The sequence below is a fragment of the Gopherus flavomarginatus genome, chromosome 1 (genome assembly GCF_025201925.1).
Source record: "Gopherus flavomarginatus isolate rGopFla2 chromosome 1, rGopFla2.mat.asm, whole genome shotgun sequence".
Taxonomy (NCBI): domain Eukaryota; kingdom Metazoa; phylum Chordata; order Testudines; family Testudinidae; genus Gopherus; species Gopherus flavomarginatus.
The window spans coordinates 185,543,222-185,559,998 of record NC_066617.1 but is presented as its reverse complement, the minus strand read 5'-3'; positions in this window follow the sequence as shown (position 1 = coordinate 185,559,998).

The window sequence follows — 16,777 nt, the reverse complement described above, 5'->3', positions numbered from 1 at the left end:
TAAACAGAAAGGTTTTGGATGTGGCTCAGTTTATAGGTTCAGGGGACCAATAGGTCACAGATGAGACCGACAAGGGACCCCCCCTCCCTTCCTACTCCCCTTCCAAACTCCCTTGCAAAACTCCCTGTTAGCAACTCCTGTCCGCTAAGCTCCCTGGTCGCTTGTGCGCAGCTTTATAAAGCCCTGGCCTGAGTGAATGCCCTGCCCACTGGTTAAGGCTCAGCCAATTACCAGAGGCTTCTAGCTTTCAAACCTTCCTAGTAGCTCCACTTCCAACTGCCAGCTACAGCACACGGTCCTTCAAACAAACAAACCAAACAGACTGACAAACACAAGCTCAGCACACAGCAAGTAACCCCCAAACACAAACACAAACACTGCAGACAGTCACTTACCCCACAGATGCTGTATGTGCTCCTCCTTCACCTGGAGAACTCCCTTGCAAAACTCCCTGTTAGCAGCTCCTGTTCGCTAAGCTCCCTGGTCGCTTGTGCGCAGCTTTATAAAGCCCTGGCCTGAGTGAATGCCTGAGTGAATGCCCCGCCCACTGGTTAAGGCTCAGCCTATGAGCTAGGTCCAACACTGCCCTCTGGTGCCTTCAAGGTACCAAGAGCTGCTCCACTTCTTGCTATTGTATTCTGACTACTCTGTATAACAAGTCGCTTTTTATCATAAAGTATGGCCCTAGGCCTTTGGTTTTCCCCTCCACTGGGACCCCATTCACCTTAACTACTTCTTTCCTAATGTTATCTATATATGTTATCTATATATGTTATCGTATAGCAGATCATTGGCCTGATCCTGCACAAAATTTTCAAAGGAGAGTCCAATATGCCCAAACTCAAGGGGATCTATTTCTATTTCTCTCTGGGGGCAGGGCAGGGGGGGGGCTCTGCAGAACTGGGTCCAACTTCTGACTCATCTGTGTTGCTCAAGTCAGCCAGATCGACTTCTTCCCTATGAGCAAAACCTTTCAGTTCTGGGCCAAGATTCTGATTCCCAACCTTTTATCTACCCTCCTTTTTCGCCTTGTCTTCTGGGGCTTCCAACCTATAGAGAATAAATCCTGGGTAAATTCATGGAAGACTGGTAGACAGCTGGCTACTGGGGCCATCATACTGATCCCAGGGTCACTACCCTCCTCTGACTCATCTATGGGAAGTAGGCCTCCAAACCTTTGGAAGTCTCATCCTATGAGGACCGGGCATGGGAACTTTGGAACCACACCCACCATCACTTTTGTGGTATTCCCCTGGACCTCAGTTTGTACAAGGATGGTTGGATAATAGTTGACAGCACCGTGTACACAGGTTATTCCTGTGTGCTTGGCCGCAGACAGCTGGTCACACCCCAGTAATTTCCCTGAGACCAGCATGATGGCACTCCCAGAGTCTACTAAAGCAATGGTCTTTATGTCATTCATCTTTAACTAGCCGTGTGTACCTATGGGGGAGCCATCACGACTCCCACAAGGTTTATCAAGCAACATGGATCTTCAGGAGCCCCCAGATTACATTGCATGATCGCCTTCACATTAGGACAGTGGGCTGCTATATGCACTTCTTCCCCAAATACATAACACCTACATCCTACTTGGGGTATTCTCCTGTTCCTGGGGCTATTGGGCCTTACCTCATGACCCTTTCTCCCCAGTTCCTCCAGCCACTCTTCAGCCTCCTTCCTCAGTTCCTCACCAACACAGTTATGTGCAGAACTTTGGAAGCCGGGCCCTCGGGGCAGGGACTGGCGTCTTGACCCAGCACAGCTCTTCCCCGGTAGTCTGAGAAAGTTCTTTGGCTATTAAGCACCTCTCTACAAAGGAAAATAATTCATCAGAGGATCATTCTGGCTGACCCATCCCTATAGGTCAGGTGGTAGTCTCCTCATGACCTTGTCCAACACTATCACTTCCATAATCTTCTCCGGGCTGTGGGTTTCAGGGCACAGCCCCTTCCATGTTCAATGGATCAGGTCGAATAGCTGGCACCTCACAAAATCATAGAATATGAGGGTTGGAAAGGACCTCAAAAGGTCATCTAGTCCAACCCCCTGCTCAAAATCAGGACCAATCCCCAGATAGATTTTTACCCCAGTTCCCTAAATGGCCCCCTCAGGGATTGAACTCACAACCCTAGATTTAGCAGGCCAATGCTCAAACCATGGAGCTATCCCTCCCCCCTCAGTCCTTTGCTGTTCCAGTACCTCCACTCAAGGGACTTCTGCAAAAACACAGAGGAATACCATCATTTTTCCTATCAAAGCTGCTGTTGAAAAGTGACAAGGGCCTCCAAGACAAAAAAATATGATACACAAGCTCTTCATCTCACCATTTTCACAAAAGAAAAAAAAAGATTCAGTAAGGGGCTGGAATTTGATATAGAAAAGAATAAAAACAAAACAAAGCCTGGTCAGAGTTTATTTCAGGAAACAGAGTTATTTTAGAAGAAATAAGACAACTCCAGAGTATAAGTAAATCTCTCTGAAAATGTAAATTCATCCTTATACAGCTACATAATCACTCAGAAAATTAATGTCTCTACCTGCTCCTCCATGATACTAAAGGTTCAGAAAATGGTTAAGGTATGTAGTGGTCTCTTATTATCCAGTGGTCCAGCACCAAATGAGCTCCAGGGTTCTCCTTTTATACTTCCTGTTCTGTCCCAGTACATCCAGCGAGGGAGGCAGGAGAATGTGGGTTTGGCTTTCCCCAAGTGAAGGAGAGCGGGTCCCTTTCTATCCAGTCTGGAAGGAGGCCGCTCCACCTCATTGTATGCTAGGGCATTTTTTAATCAATTTCAACAACAAAGAGGTAGAGTTCCCTTCCTGTCATGAGGCCTAACAGAAGCAAAGCAATGGTATATGCATATTAGTATTTAATCTGTGATGGATAAAGGGTTCTTCATTAGACTGTCTTTAATCAAAATGCCTGCATGATATTGTGCTTAGTATCCAAAAATGACACCATTTATCTACAACAATGTGTTCCAAGAGAGACACTAACAACAGAATATCTCTTTTTAGATCCACTTATGAAGTCTTTGTCAATAGAGTGGCAGGGATTTGAGAAGTAAGTCACTGTGCTTGTTCACTTATCAGAGGGGTAGCCATGTTAGTCTGGATCTGTAAAAGTAGCAAGGAGTCCTGTGGCACCTTATAGACTAACAGACGTTTTGGAGCATGAGCTTTCGTGAGTGAATACCCACTTTGTCAGTATGTATGCATGTATTCACCCACGAAAGCTCATGCTCCAAAATGTCTGTTAGTCTATAAGGTGCCACAGGACTCTTTGCTGCTTGTTCACTTATGTTTCAGTGAATATTCCAATATCCAACAAATAATAGCATTGCCGAAACCATCAGCACCACTGATGTTGAAAATTAACTAAGGTCACTAGCATATAAGTAGATGTCAAACAACAGTCCTTCAGTTAATATGGCAGTTCAATGTGTATACAAAAATAGTAGGAAAATGCAGTATACTGTGACCTTAACTGCCAGAAGCATTGATGTCAACATCTTTTACAGAGGCTTTGCAGCCTGTCACATTCTTCTAGAGCAAGAACATTGTAACGAAGTTTTTCTCTGCATATAATGAAATGGCCAAATTGGAGGAAACAGCTCCCTCTATAATACATCATTCATATAAAGACCATCAGCACTTCAGTTGTCTGCTGCAACTTTTTCTGGATTTTCCAAAGGCTTTGATTTCAAGCACATGACCAGCTTTTCTCAGAGTCAGAGGAAAGAACAATGAGAATTTTAAACCACTTTTTTAAAGTGCCAAGGAAACCCAAACAGCATAGTTATCATATTATTTGCATCATTGGCGTCAGGAATTTCTGTAGCATAATCCTTAACTTGAATTTAAGTGACCTAAATTGGCATCCTTCACAAAGAAGAACAAAGAAACATAACAGTCAAAAAACAAACAGCACAACTAGACTGTTATCCATAAAGCTAACTAGTTATCTGAAATAGTTCATTCTTAATACCTTATTTTAAGTAACATGGCAAATGTTTTGTTAAGCAAGCTAAAATCCCAATTTTTATGATTCACTTCATTATTGGTATTGCAGTAGAGCCTAGAGTGCTCCAGCTCCATTGTCCTAGGCCAGCAATTCCCAAATTGTGGGTTGAGATCCAAAGAGGAGTTGCTCCATCAGCAGATTTGCTTGTGGCAATCCTGAATGTACAGAGAATGCCATTTTACAAAATGGCATCCTCCACACAGCGAGACCTCATACGCACTATACTTGTGAGGTCATGCTGAATGGAGGACACTATTTTGTGCTATTGTGTAATGAGCCATTAAACCAGCGTCTACTGAATCTCTGTTTGCTGGTGTACAGAACAGTCATGATTAATGTTCTCAGGCTTTCTGCTTGAAGATGTTGTGTAGGTTTCCTTTGAGAACAGGGACTGATATTGAGTGATCACTTTGTGAAAAGTGTTTACTTGCATGTGATAGTGTGTTTTTGTCTTTTTTTTTCTTCATTTTTTCTCCATTAGTTAATTCAAGAGCATAGTGATTGTCTTGTTTTACTCACATTGTACTTGTTGGGGCATTCGAGGTATACCACATGTTGGTATGTCTGTGGTAGTTGCTGGATCTGCGGAGGTAGGTGTGATGACCCACATTATTTTTAACAAAGTCCTTTGTAGGTTTCAACTGCTGAAGCTGACTGTAGTGTCCAGGAAATTGATGTTGGTGTGGCAGTGTTCTAGAGACACTGTGATATGTGGGTGATGGTTGTTGAAGTTGTGGTGGAAATCTGTGAGAGAGTTGAGGGTAGTCTGTACAGAGGATGAAAATATCATTGATGTACCTCAGGAATATTGTTGGTTTTGTGCTACATATCCTGGGACCAACATGGCTGCAACAACACTGCAAAACAGGATCTTTAATGCCCATCATCATGTTTAAGGTCATATTGAAAAGATGAGTGGTTCCCAAAGTAACAGGAAATTTGAGTTCCAATAAGGGGATTCCAGGGAAGAGATTCTGGGAGTGAGCTGGTATGCTTTTTTAAATGAAGGTGAAAAATATGACAACTATTCTGGCTTCAAAAATAATTTAGTTATCCATCTTAGTAAATGTTTCCATACAGTGCTATTCAGTAGACCACTATGTATATGGGCTTCAGAGAAAGTGACCAACAGAGCTCTAACCTCTCCTGGGTCTTTGCCTCAATCTTTTCTTCCAGAACAGTTTGACATAAAAGTGGGGGTAGACTTCAGATAATGTCTCAGATTGAGGTCCTACAAACTTTGTGCTGGAGTCTGGAGGTGATCTCTCCTGGAAAGAGAGGAGAATACTCAGACTCCTGTGGTATTGCGAACTCCATCTATTAAAAAAACATTAATCGGTCCCCCCAAATTATGAGATTTTTAAGTCAATCATGTGCTTTTAAAAATGAAATGTGTGCATGTTTTGGCCTTCCCTGTGATTTTCTTATGTTCCTCGGGGAAGCCATCCACCTCCAATTTGTATTCAGTCTTTTCAGGTTTGAAACTGAACATTACATCCATGAAAAAAAGAAAGGAAATACTCACTGATGGTTGCTTGGAGGGAAATTTTATTTACCATCTCCTAACCCTTAAGTGGGAGAGCTGCCACTCTCTCTCTTTCCATCCCCTTCCCTTATCACTAGCCTGACACTTCCCTTCACAACTCATCTCCTGCCCCACTAATTTTCCCTCCACACTACCACAGTCTTTTATACTTCACATGACCCCTACATTAATTTGCTCCATTATTTCCCTTCCTTTCATAGTATCCGATTCCTCACACTCTCCCTTTCTGCCATCTATTATTCCCCCACATGCCTTAGTCTTCCCATTACCCTAATCTTCCCTCAGGGCTTGTACACATTAGCGTTTACTTTGGTATAATTTACGTTGCTATGGCATGTGGCAAAGCCACCCCCTGAGCAATGTAAGTTATACCAACCTATGCATTGATGTGGACAGTGCTATATTGGTGAGAGAAGCTCTCCATCCAGCATTGCTACTAACACCCGGGGAAGCTGGCTAATTATGCCTACGGGAGAACTCTTTCCCATCAGCACAGAGCATCTACACTAGCAGTATTACAGCAGCTCAGCTACACTGGTACAGCTGTGCTGCTGTAACGATTCTAGTGTAGACTAGTCCTCACTCTCCTCTTACTCCTCACATTGCCTTGTCTCTACAGTATCCCTTTTGATCCCCAACATTGCCCTCCCTCTGCTCAGTCTTTTCCTGCCTCCTACATTTCCCTGCCCCCTTGGGCACATCATATTCCAAAAGACACTAGATTATTAAAATGAAAAACATTATTACTGTCCCACATTTCCCCAAATGGGGATCGCATTCAACAGGTTTACCCTCTCCCATCTTCTCCTGCATTAGTGCCACCGTGAGCAGGAACCCACGTAGCCTAGTAAACACTAGCCTCCACATAGCTGGTGCTGCTTCTGCTGGCCAAGCCCCGTATCTGCCAGACTGGTGCTAGCATTGTCCCCTGATGGCTTGAGTGGCACAGGTGATGCTTCTGGTTGCTGTCTGGGACCTACTCCTGCCACACAGGTGGTGCTGTAGTGTCTGCCAGGCCTTGGTGGTAGTGTTAAGCTGATTGCCATCACCCTGATAACTCTGTTAACTTTTTGCCTGAAAGCACTGTGGTGTCTGTGGCTGGAAAGAACAGCTTTCCAGGGTGTGCAGCAGTGACTCCTTCTAGACAGAAGGAGAGAGGGAAGGTGATGACTATAGGAGGTGACACTTGGGAGTCTAGTTTTAAGGGTCTGGGATAGACCACTAAAAATGGGTACAAGTCCTATTTCCCATGTCTTTTCACAGCTATCAGTCCAACTTCTTAAGTTTCAAGCCCAGGAGATGGCCATCTTTCCAGAGGGCAACCTGGCTTCAATCCTACGGAGACAATTGAAGAAGGTGGCCACACTTACCAGGGACATTCTCATTTCCACACATGAAAGGCAGTAAGGAAATACTGGCCATCTTGACTGAGAGTAGTTTGTGTCTTCAGTCCTATTGTAAGTAATCAGAAATAGTGACCATTTTGAATAAGGGCAAAAGTTTGCAAGTTTCAGGCCAGAAACTGATTGCCGGAAACAAAGCTTAATATAACTAGATACTGTACACAATTAGAATTCCAATAAATTTAATTCAGAAATACCCAAATATAAAGCTGAAAGGAATCATGATATTTCAAATGCTCTGGGAGTCTGTCTGGCTCTTATTCCTGGAACCTCATTGTGGGGAATTTCAACGTTAATGTGGAAAAAGAGGAATGTGTTCTGGCATCCTATTTCAGCTTTCATCATTATGTTCAAACCATTTTTAATTAGTTTAATTTTCAAAGCTTTTAATTGAAGCTCCAACAAAATCAAATAGCTTTTGAAAATCAAAATCTCATACATAATGTGAGCAGAGATATTTTAAACCTTGGGCAGCTCAAATATAAATATTGCAACATATTGGTGATACAAGTTAATTGCAGTGTGATAGGATTACTGCAGCTTGCCCATACCATTTCCTTTGCATTCCACCAGACTTACTGAGCCATTACTGCTTCTTAGCAGTGTCAAGCTGGGTACCCCCAAATCTGAGGCTCCCAATTATTGGTCCCTTTTAAACTTTTGACCATGAACTCTGGATGTGCCTGATTTGGCCCTAGCAGCAAGTTCAGATGCACTGGATGAGATTCTCACTGCAGCAGAAAATTGGCTCAGGCCTAAATTTTGGCTTTGTCAGGCCTGATCTTTGGTCAAGTTAACCATAAAGGGGATGGGGGGCGTTAATTGGAGACAGGGTAAAGGAAAAATGCAAAAGCAGAACTATTTGTAATCACCGGGCTTGCAAAATATAACTGCCCACTGCTAGTGTTAGAAGAAGCTTGTAACCGCAAAGGCAAACTGTGAATAAGTGGAAAGCTGGCTGGTGCTGTCTTCCTTTTATGGAAAGTGTATTCCATTCATGGGAAAAACTGTTAACAAGGAAGTATGTATTGCTAATTATGGTTTTACTTTATATAAGTTGCTGAAAATCTGTATTCATGGATACTGCCGGTTTGCTGGTACCCCCCTTGCATGCTCACAATAGAGAGGCCTCAGACGGTTCTGATCCAAACATCCAAACACAACATGTGGTCGTTTTTCCACAACATCACCCACAATGTGGCTCAGTGTGCAGGGGCACTAACAGCCTCTTAGCTAGCCAGTGCAGAATGTCCCCAATGTATGCAGTGTGGCAGCCCTATGCAGGTCCCTTCATCAGCCACAGTATAGGGGTATGCCAAGGGGCTGGAGGGAGCATACACATGCAGATAGTCCCACAGCCAGTTCAAGGGCATTGCTGCTGCCCAAAGGCAGCCTAGTATGGGTTGCTGCAACTTGGAGCAGCTCCCCCAGCTCAAGATGTTGTACAGAGTGTGGTTTGGGGCCCCACAGCAAGCTGGAATTGGGAAGGTGCAAAGGTAGCTTAAGCAACCTTCACCCTCTCCTCTCCCCCAGGGCTCGAAGAGTCTCACCCACCGCATTCTGACTCTGTCTAGTCAATACACATACAGACTGTCCCTTCTGAATCTGGTCTGCTGCATTTCTACATGAGAATAGTAATCTTCTTTCTGCTGTATGTAGAAATGTTCCAAGAAGAAAAAAAAATGGGGTGGGAGTATTTTAATTAGCTGCAGCTTTAGTTCAGAGCAGAAATACAGTTCAAACACTGACAATTTTTCATCAAAAACTGAAGGGCATTGCCTTGCTCCCCTCAGCAGAAATGCTGAGCTGATGGCGCTGAAAAATAACTTTCTGAAATATATCTTCCTTGGTGGGAGACTTTTAAAATACAAAACTTCAAATCAGTAGAGTTTCCTATGTAAAAGGCAAGCTCAAGAGTCAAGAAGCTTTATTATTATTCATCTCTTTTATATCTGTAATAAGAATATTCCTCTTGCATGACACTAGTTCAGTAATTAGCAAAAGTCAAGCAAATAAATGTGCTGGTAATATGCAAAGTGGTATATAATTCTTAGGAATCCTATCAAACATAGCTAGATTAATTATTTCACAGCCCTCATTGCAAATGAAGCCCTTTTTGAATTGTTCATAAACCATTCCTGATTTTGGTCTAATGTATTTATCTGTAAATATTTGCTGACTATTTTGGGTAAATAGTTTTCAGACAATAGGTTGTTCACATTCTTGTCTCTAACGATTCGTATTCTAGGGCTGCTCCTCTGAGTTATGTATTATTTCTTGTGTTCCATGACTGTTTAATATTTTTACCAGGAAAATAACAAACAATAAACAGCAAATAATGCCCTTCCAGCACATTTCTAGATAAATATTTTATTGTGCTTTAAATAGCGGAACATCCAGGATTTGCCAACATTTTCAAGGATACTCAGTGGTGTTACCCGACATTGGTCCAGCTAGTAAGCTTAGGGAGGACTAATGACCCACAAGAATTTGGCAGAAAGCAGCACATTTATTATACTGATAACTAAGCTCAAAAGGGGGGCAGGGAGGGACAGGTGTCACACTCATACTCACATACTCACGCTCCTAGGAGTGGCACGGCATTGGAGATGTCAGGATAATTCAAGGTAAGTGTCCCATAGTGCAATGATGGACGATATGATGAGGGTAAGTCTTCCCGAGGCACGATGAAATGCAACACGGAAAACCACTGGCCAGTAGGCCTGGGCAAAGGGAAGTACAATCTAGTGAGTGCACTCCTGAGCACATGGCCCCTTCCCCTTTAAGGTCCTGTTCCTCATAGCCTACGACTAGAGATGACTTGGCTGCGTCTGGTTGGTCACACTCCACCTCGGGCAGTGTCCATACATTGGGCATATGATCGCTGTCTAATCAGAGCCCCAGACACCTTGGCTACCTGGGATCCCTTCTGATCTTCCAACTGCTTAAGCAGCCCATTCATCCACAAGCATTCCAGGAGGGAGTGGGAGCAGGAAAGCCACTTCACAAGTATTCAAAGAGGGAGAAGAGAGAAAAGGGGGGGCGGAGAATAGACCTTTTGAACCTACAGGTTATACAGAGCATAGTCATACAAAGCATACAGATCACTGCTGCTCCTACAACAAGTGGCTGTACAAATGCTTATAAATAACAAATCATATGACCCCACAAAGAGCAGAACTTAGTACTTGTATTCATAAAAAATATTTATGACTGACTGTGGTGGGCGGATGCTTTATGCAGGCAGAAGAAGGGTTATAGCAGTCTTGGGGAGGCTGCACAGGACTCAGCCAATTAGAAGAGGGCTTATTGAGTTAGCCATCAGAGAGAAGGCTTAGTGGAGCAGCCAATCAGAGCCAGGATGGCCCATATAAGAAGGGCTGCTGAGCAGAACAGAGGCAGTCTCTCCCTGGAGGCCCAGGCAGGAGGACTGGCTGCCCTGTAGGAGGGTTGAGAGAGACAGCACAATGGACAGAGTGGGTCAGGGTCAGAAGATGGAGAAGGAGAAGGAGAAAGAGAAAGAGAAGGCATTCCAGCCTGACGGTTGCCACATCGAGTCCCTGATACAAGGGCGGAGAAGGTGTGAGCGCAGTGGGAAAGTGGCCCAGGGAAACAGATGGTGGAGTAGAAGGAGGGGCACTATGTGGCTGCTGGCTATCGGGTCCCTGGGCCAGGACCCAGAGAATTGGCTGGGCCTGGGTCCTCTGCCTCTGTTTCCCTCACACACACACTTGCCATTGAGGGGAGTGGTCAGTGCATGGACTGCAGTTTGCCACTGAGGCAAGTGGCTGGACTGAGGACTGTTAGGTCCCTTGGAAGGGGGGAGAGAACCAAGTGGGGCACAGCCAGAGGGCTGTGTCCAAAAGAGGATGCTGTGTTCCAGGGAGTAACCTGGGTCCTAGAGATGGAGGTGAGAGTGCTCATGGGCGAGACACCACTAGATGAGGGTACTTTGGTGAAGTGATAGCTAATTCCACAGACAGCCAGCAGGAGGCACTGCAGTAGTGAGTCCTGCCCCATTACACTGAGGTTTTGGGTTTTTCTTTTGTCTCTTTTTGGGGCAGGGTTGTGGGGGGGCAGGGTGTATTTTGTTTTTATTACTATATGGATAGCTCTACCAATAGATATGCATTCACTCAGGCTGTGCCATAAAAAAAAATCACAGTGTGTTCAGAATAAATTTCACCAATTGTAATTATTAATTAATGCCCCAGTGGAAGGAGAAGGAGAAAGAAAAAAGGCATTTGCTCCCTCTCTCCTCCTTTCACTGCTGCCTTTATTCCATCCATCCATCCCAACGCTACCGCACTGCAATGCCTCTCCGCAATACAGCACATATTCCTCCACACTCTCTTCCAGGCAAAAGATGAAAGGAAGGATGATCTTGTGCTTAGGACACTAGACTGGGATGCAGGAGACTTGGGTTCAGTTCCTAGCTCTGTTGCATGCAGTGTGACCTGGAACAAGTCATTTAATTTCTTGCTGCCTCAGTTCCTCATCTGTAAAATGGGGATGATGATACTTCCTTTCTCCTACTCGTTGTGAATTCACCAGGGCAGGGACTGTATGTGTACAGAGTTATGATGGAATGGAAGGAGAGAGCTAACGAAGGAAGATTCCTGTGAGAGCACCTGATAGTCTTAAAACTTTCTGCCAGCCATGAACGAACTTATCCCCATTTTAGAATGTTAAGTGATGCAATGACCATGGCTTATCTTTACCAACCTGTCTTATTTGGCATGTCCCCCTATCCAACACTGAAAATGCATTTTCAGTTTAAAATAATTGTTTTAAAGAAAAGAAAGGAAAAAGGAAAAACTCCATTAGAGAGCATGTGCAGGAGTTGCTGCAGCAAGCTCTGAGAACAAAAAAATGTTGAACTACACCAAAATGGACTATTTTTTAAGAAATAAAAGGTGAAGTAAACAGAATAAAAAAAAGGCATCACATTCTCATAGATACCTATACCATAATTCCTTTGTGCCTTAGTGGTGTATTGAGCAGTTGAGGTAGACCAGGGGTCAGGAACCTGCAGCATGCATGCCAAAGGCAGCACAGGAGCTGATTTTTAGTGGGTCCTGGACGCCGGCCCACTCAGCCTGCTGCCTGCCTGGATGAACAGAACCCCAAGCCAGCAGTAGGCTGCGCGGGGCCAGTAGCCAGGACTCTGGCTGGCAGGAGCTGGTGGATGGAACCCCAGATGCTCAGCAGCAGACTGAGATGCGGGCTGAGACCCTCAGCCCACTGCCAGTCTGGGGTTCTATCCTCCGGCCCCTGTGAATGTAAAATGTATTACTGGCACACGAAACCTTAAATTAATGAAGACTTGGCAGACCACTTCTCAAAAGTTGGCAAACCATGGGTTAGACCAAGTCTTCTGCAGCCATATGTAGTGTTAGTTTTGTTATTACATACTCTGACTTCAACTCCCTTGAAATAGGACACATATTCCACAGCTGAATAGCCAAGGAGACCCAGGGAGGTTCTCTAGGCCAGCATGCATATAGGTTAATTTGGGCTGGAGAGTCTCCAAATTGTAATGCTTATTTCATGATGCTGCAATAATTGTGGATTAACAGTAATCATTCACCTAGCTTTTCAAGGCACCAACACCACAATATTAATAATAGGCAAAAGTTATTTAGGAAAACCATCTCTCTCTTGTGGTATATTGTGCTAAGAATTAAAATCTCATAATAAAATTGAGAAAAATAGTGGATGAGCCCTGCACCAATGAGCCATAACAAATGTTAAGCTTTTACTCATTTCATAAGAAATAAATAATGATAATATAAAGTGCAATATTAGGTATTAAGAGATATATTAAATTAATTAAAACAAATTACATGGTGTATCCAAATTCCAGTAGGGAATAATTAGTATTTAATCTGTTGAACCAAGAAAAATATGTAATTATTATGTTAAGATTTTGCAGCTGCTGTAGCATACTTCAAAAGTAGTTCTAGGTTTATTAGTAGCCTATAAAAATCGAATGAGTCCAACCTCCTTCACTTGAAAAAAGATCAGTCTTCATTATAAGGTTTTTCTTTTCTCCAATTATTATGAATTAATGTTAAGCCATATTGTACTTACAATTTCAAGCCACAAATTATTCAGCACTGTGTTTGTTTTATTCTATTTTGTATTCCCTTTGATTATTTGCAAGAAAGAGACACAAATGGCACTATTTTCAATATACATTTCCTCACATATTCTGAATAAATATTTTTTCATGCTTCAAGAGAAAAATGCATTGTAAACATTAATCCCAATAAAGAGTTTAGCTTCATATATACCTAACTCCATTCCTTTTAAATGAAAAGAGTAAAGAAAATTATCTAATGCTAAAGAAAAAAGCTTTAAAGATGGATAGCTGTTCTTGGTAGAACAGTGATTATAAATTATTACTGTCAATCAAATGTGTGATTTCCATCACATGATTAAATCTGTACAAAAGATCTTGAAACAGTTCAGCTGCCTCCAAATGATAAATCAATCAAAGGAGACAATACAAATGGGAGATCAAGCTGCAGGCAAAAGACAATAGAACGTGGGTGGCATTTTGTCTTATTCAAAGATTGATAGTTGAATTATATTTTTTTTAAATGAAACTGACCATTCATTCTACCTACTCTTATTGTAATTACAGAGGCTTGAATGTTAGCAGTCTTTGTGAAATAAAAGCCTTGATATGAGAAGAAAGGCTTCAGTACTCAATACATGTTCTTCAGAGAAAATGCTATAATGTGAGCTGGGTTAGTTTGTCGGTCGGGGAGAGAAGAATATGCTTAATCAAATCAATGCATACTTCTGATTGCCCAGGTATACATTCTAACAATCCAGGGGAATACATCTACATCCAAATCTTTTAAAGCATAAATATATTTTCCTTTAAAAGATAGGGAGAGTGTGTGTTGTGATTTGCCCCTCACACTGATATAAATCACAGATAATAACATTGAGGGACCAGGAACAAGAAAAATCAGGAGCAAGGCATTTAAAAGTATGTTTGGTTTAAAAATAAAATGATCATTTTCATATACTCTTGGATACTGGATATTGTTATTTGGGGCGTCAATCTGGTTCTGACTACTGTTTGTCATGGTGTGGGAAGACATCATGCAACATTATGAAAGGAATAGGAATGATCTTGGGAACATAGAATATCAGGGTTGAGAAGGGACCTCAGGAGGTCATCTAGTCCAGCCCCCTGCTCAAAGCAGGACCAATTCCCAACTAAATCATCCCAGCCAGGGCTTTGTCAAGCCTGACCTTAAAAACCTCTAAGGAAGGAGATTCCACCACCTCCCTAGGTAACCCATTCCAGTGCTTCATCACCCTCCTAGTGAAAAAGTTTTTCCTAATATCCAACCTAAACCTCCCCCACTGCAACTTGAAACCATTACTCCTTGTTCTGTCATCAGGTACCACTGAAAACAGTCTAGATCCATCCTTTTTGGAACCCCCTTTCAGGTAGTTGAAAGCAGCTATCAAATCCCAGCTCATTCTTCTCTTCTGCAGACTAAATAGTCCCAGTTCCCTCAGCCTCCCCTCATAAATCATGTGCTCCAGCCCCCTAATGCTTATTGTTGCCTTCCGCTGGACTCTTTCCAATTTCTCTACATCCTTCTTGTAGTGTGGGGCCCAAAACTGGACATAGTACTCCAGATGAGGCCTCACCAATGTCGAATAGAGGGGAATGATCACGTCCCTCAATCTGCTGGCAATGCCCCTACTTATACAGCCCAAAATGCCTTTAGCCTTGGCAACAAGGGCACACTGTTGACTCATATCCAGCTTCTCGTACACTATAACCCCTAGGTCCTTTTCTGCAGAACTGCTTCCTAGCTATTCGGTCCCTAGTCTGTAACAGTGAATGAGATTTTTCCGGCCTAAGTGCAGGACTCTGCACTTGTCCTTATTGAACCTCATCAGGTTTCTTTTGGCCCAGTCCTCTAATTTGTCTAGGTCCCTCTGTATCCTGTCCTTACCCTCCAGCATATCTACCACTCCTCCCAGTTTAGTGTAATCTGCAAACTTGCTGAGAGTGCAGTCCATGCCATCCTCCAGATCATTAATGAAGATATTGAACAAAACCAGCCCCAGGACCTACTCTTGGGGCACTCCACTTGAAACTGGCTGCCAACTAGACATGGAGCCGTTGATCACGACCCGTTGAGCCCGACGATCTAGCCAGCTTTCTATCCACTGTGATACAGCATGTCCAGAGGGCAGCAGGAGAGTGTTAGAAGGGAGCCTTATTCCCTGTATGGGGAAGAAAGTTTGATATAGATTAATTAGAACACCTGAAGCCAATTAGAGCACCTGAAGCCAGTCACATGATAAAAACTCCTGCTTCAGTCAGACAGTGTGGGAGCTGGAGCAGAAAGGATTGGTATTGGAGCAGAGAACAGTTTGAAGGAGTTGGAACAGAGAAGATTGGTGTTGGAGCAGAGAACAATTTGAAGAGAAGCAGAGGAAAGTTTGGAGGAGTGCTGCGGTGGGCTAAGAAGTCCAAGACCCTAGGGAAGGGGCATCTGGCTTGTGCAGAGGGAGAGAAGGAAGCCCCCCCACAAGCTGAAGGGCAGGAGAGGGAAGTAGCCCAGGGGAAGGAACTGCCAGTTCAAAAGTAGTTCACCACTATCCTCAGGGCCCCTGGGCTGGGATCTGGAGTAGAGGGCAGGCCCAGGTCCCTCCCTCTCCACTCCCTTCCTCAAGGACACTAGTGGGACAATTAATATTCCAATTCAGGGGCAAGAAATGGCGCCCTGAACCCCCCACCCCCAAAGAAGAGAAAGCACAAGACCCATCATAATAGTGCCAGCAATTTGCCACACCACCTTATAATCCATTCATCCAACCCATACTACTTCAACTTGCTGGCAAGAATACTGTGGGAGACCGTATCAAAAGCTTTTCTAAAGTCAAGGAATAACACATCCACTGCTTTCTCCTCATCCACAGACCCAGTTATCTCCTCATAGAAGGCAATTAGGTAAGTCATGCCTGACTAACCCTTGGTGAATCCACGCTGACTGTTCCTGATCACTTTCCTCTCCTCTAAGTGTTTCAGAATTGATTCCTTGAGGACCCGCTCCAAGATTTTTCCAGGGACTGAGGTGAGGCTGACTGGCCTGTAGTTCCCCGGATTCTCCTTCTTCCCTTTTTTAAAGATGGGCACTACATTAGCCTTTTTCCAGTCATCCAGGACCTCCCCCATTCACCATGAGTTTTCAAAGATAATGGCCAATGGTTCTTCAATAACATCCGCCAACTGCTTTAGCACCCTCAGATGCAGCACATCCGGCTCCATGGACTTGTGCTCATCCAGTTTTTCTAAATAGTCCTGAACCACTTCTTTCTCCACAGACGACTGGTCACCTTCTCCCCATAATGTGCTGCCCAGTGCAGCAGTCTGGGAGCTGATCTTGTTTGTGAAGACAGAGGCAAAAAAATCATTGAGTACATTAGCTTTTTCCACATCCTCTGTCACTAGGTTGCCTCCCTCATTCAGTAATGAAAATCATAGGACTGGAAGGGACCTCGAGAGGTCATCTAGTCCACTTCCCTGCACTCATGGCAGGACTAAGTATTATCTAGACTATTCCTGACAGTGTTTGTCTAACTTGCTCTTAAAAAATCTCCAATAATGGAGATTCCACAATCTGCCTGGGCAAATTTATTCCAGTGCTTAACCATCCTGACAGTTAGAAAGTTTTTTTTCTAATGTCCAACCTAAACCACCCTTGCTGCAGTTTAAGCCCATTGCTTCTTGTCCTCTCCTCGGGGGTTAAGAAGAGC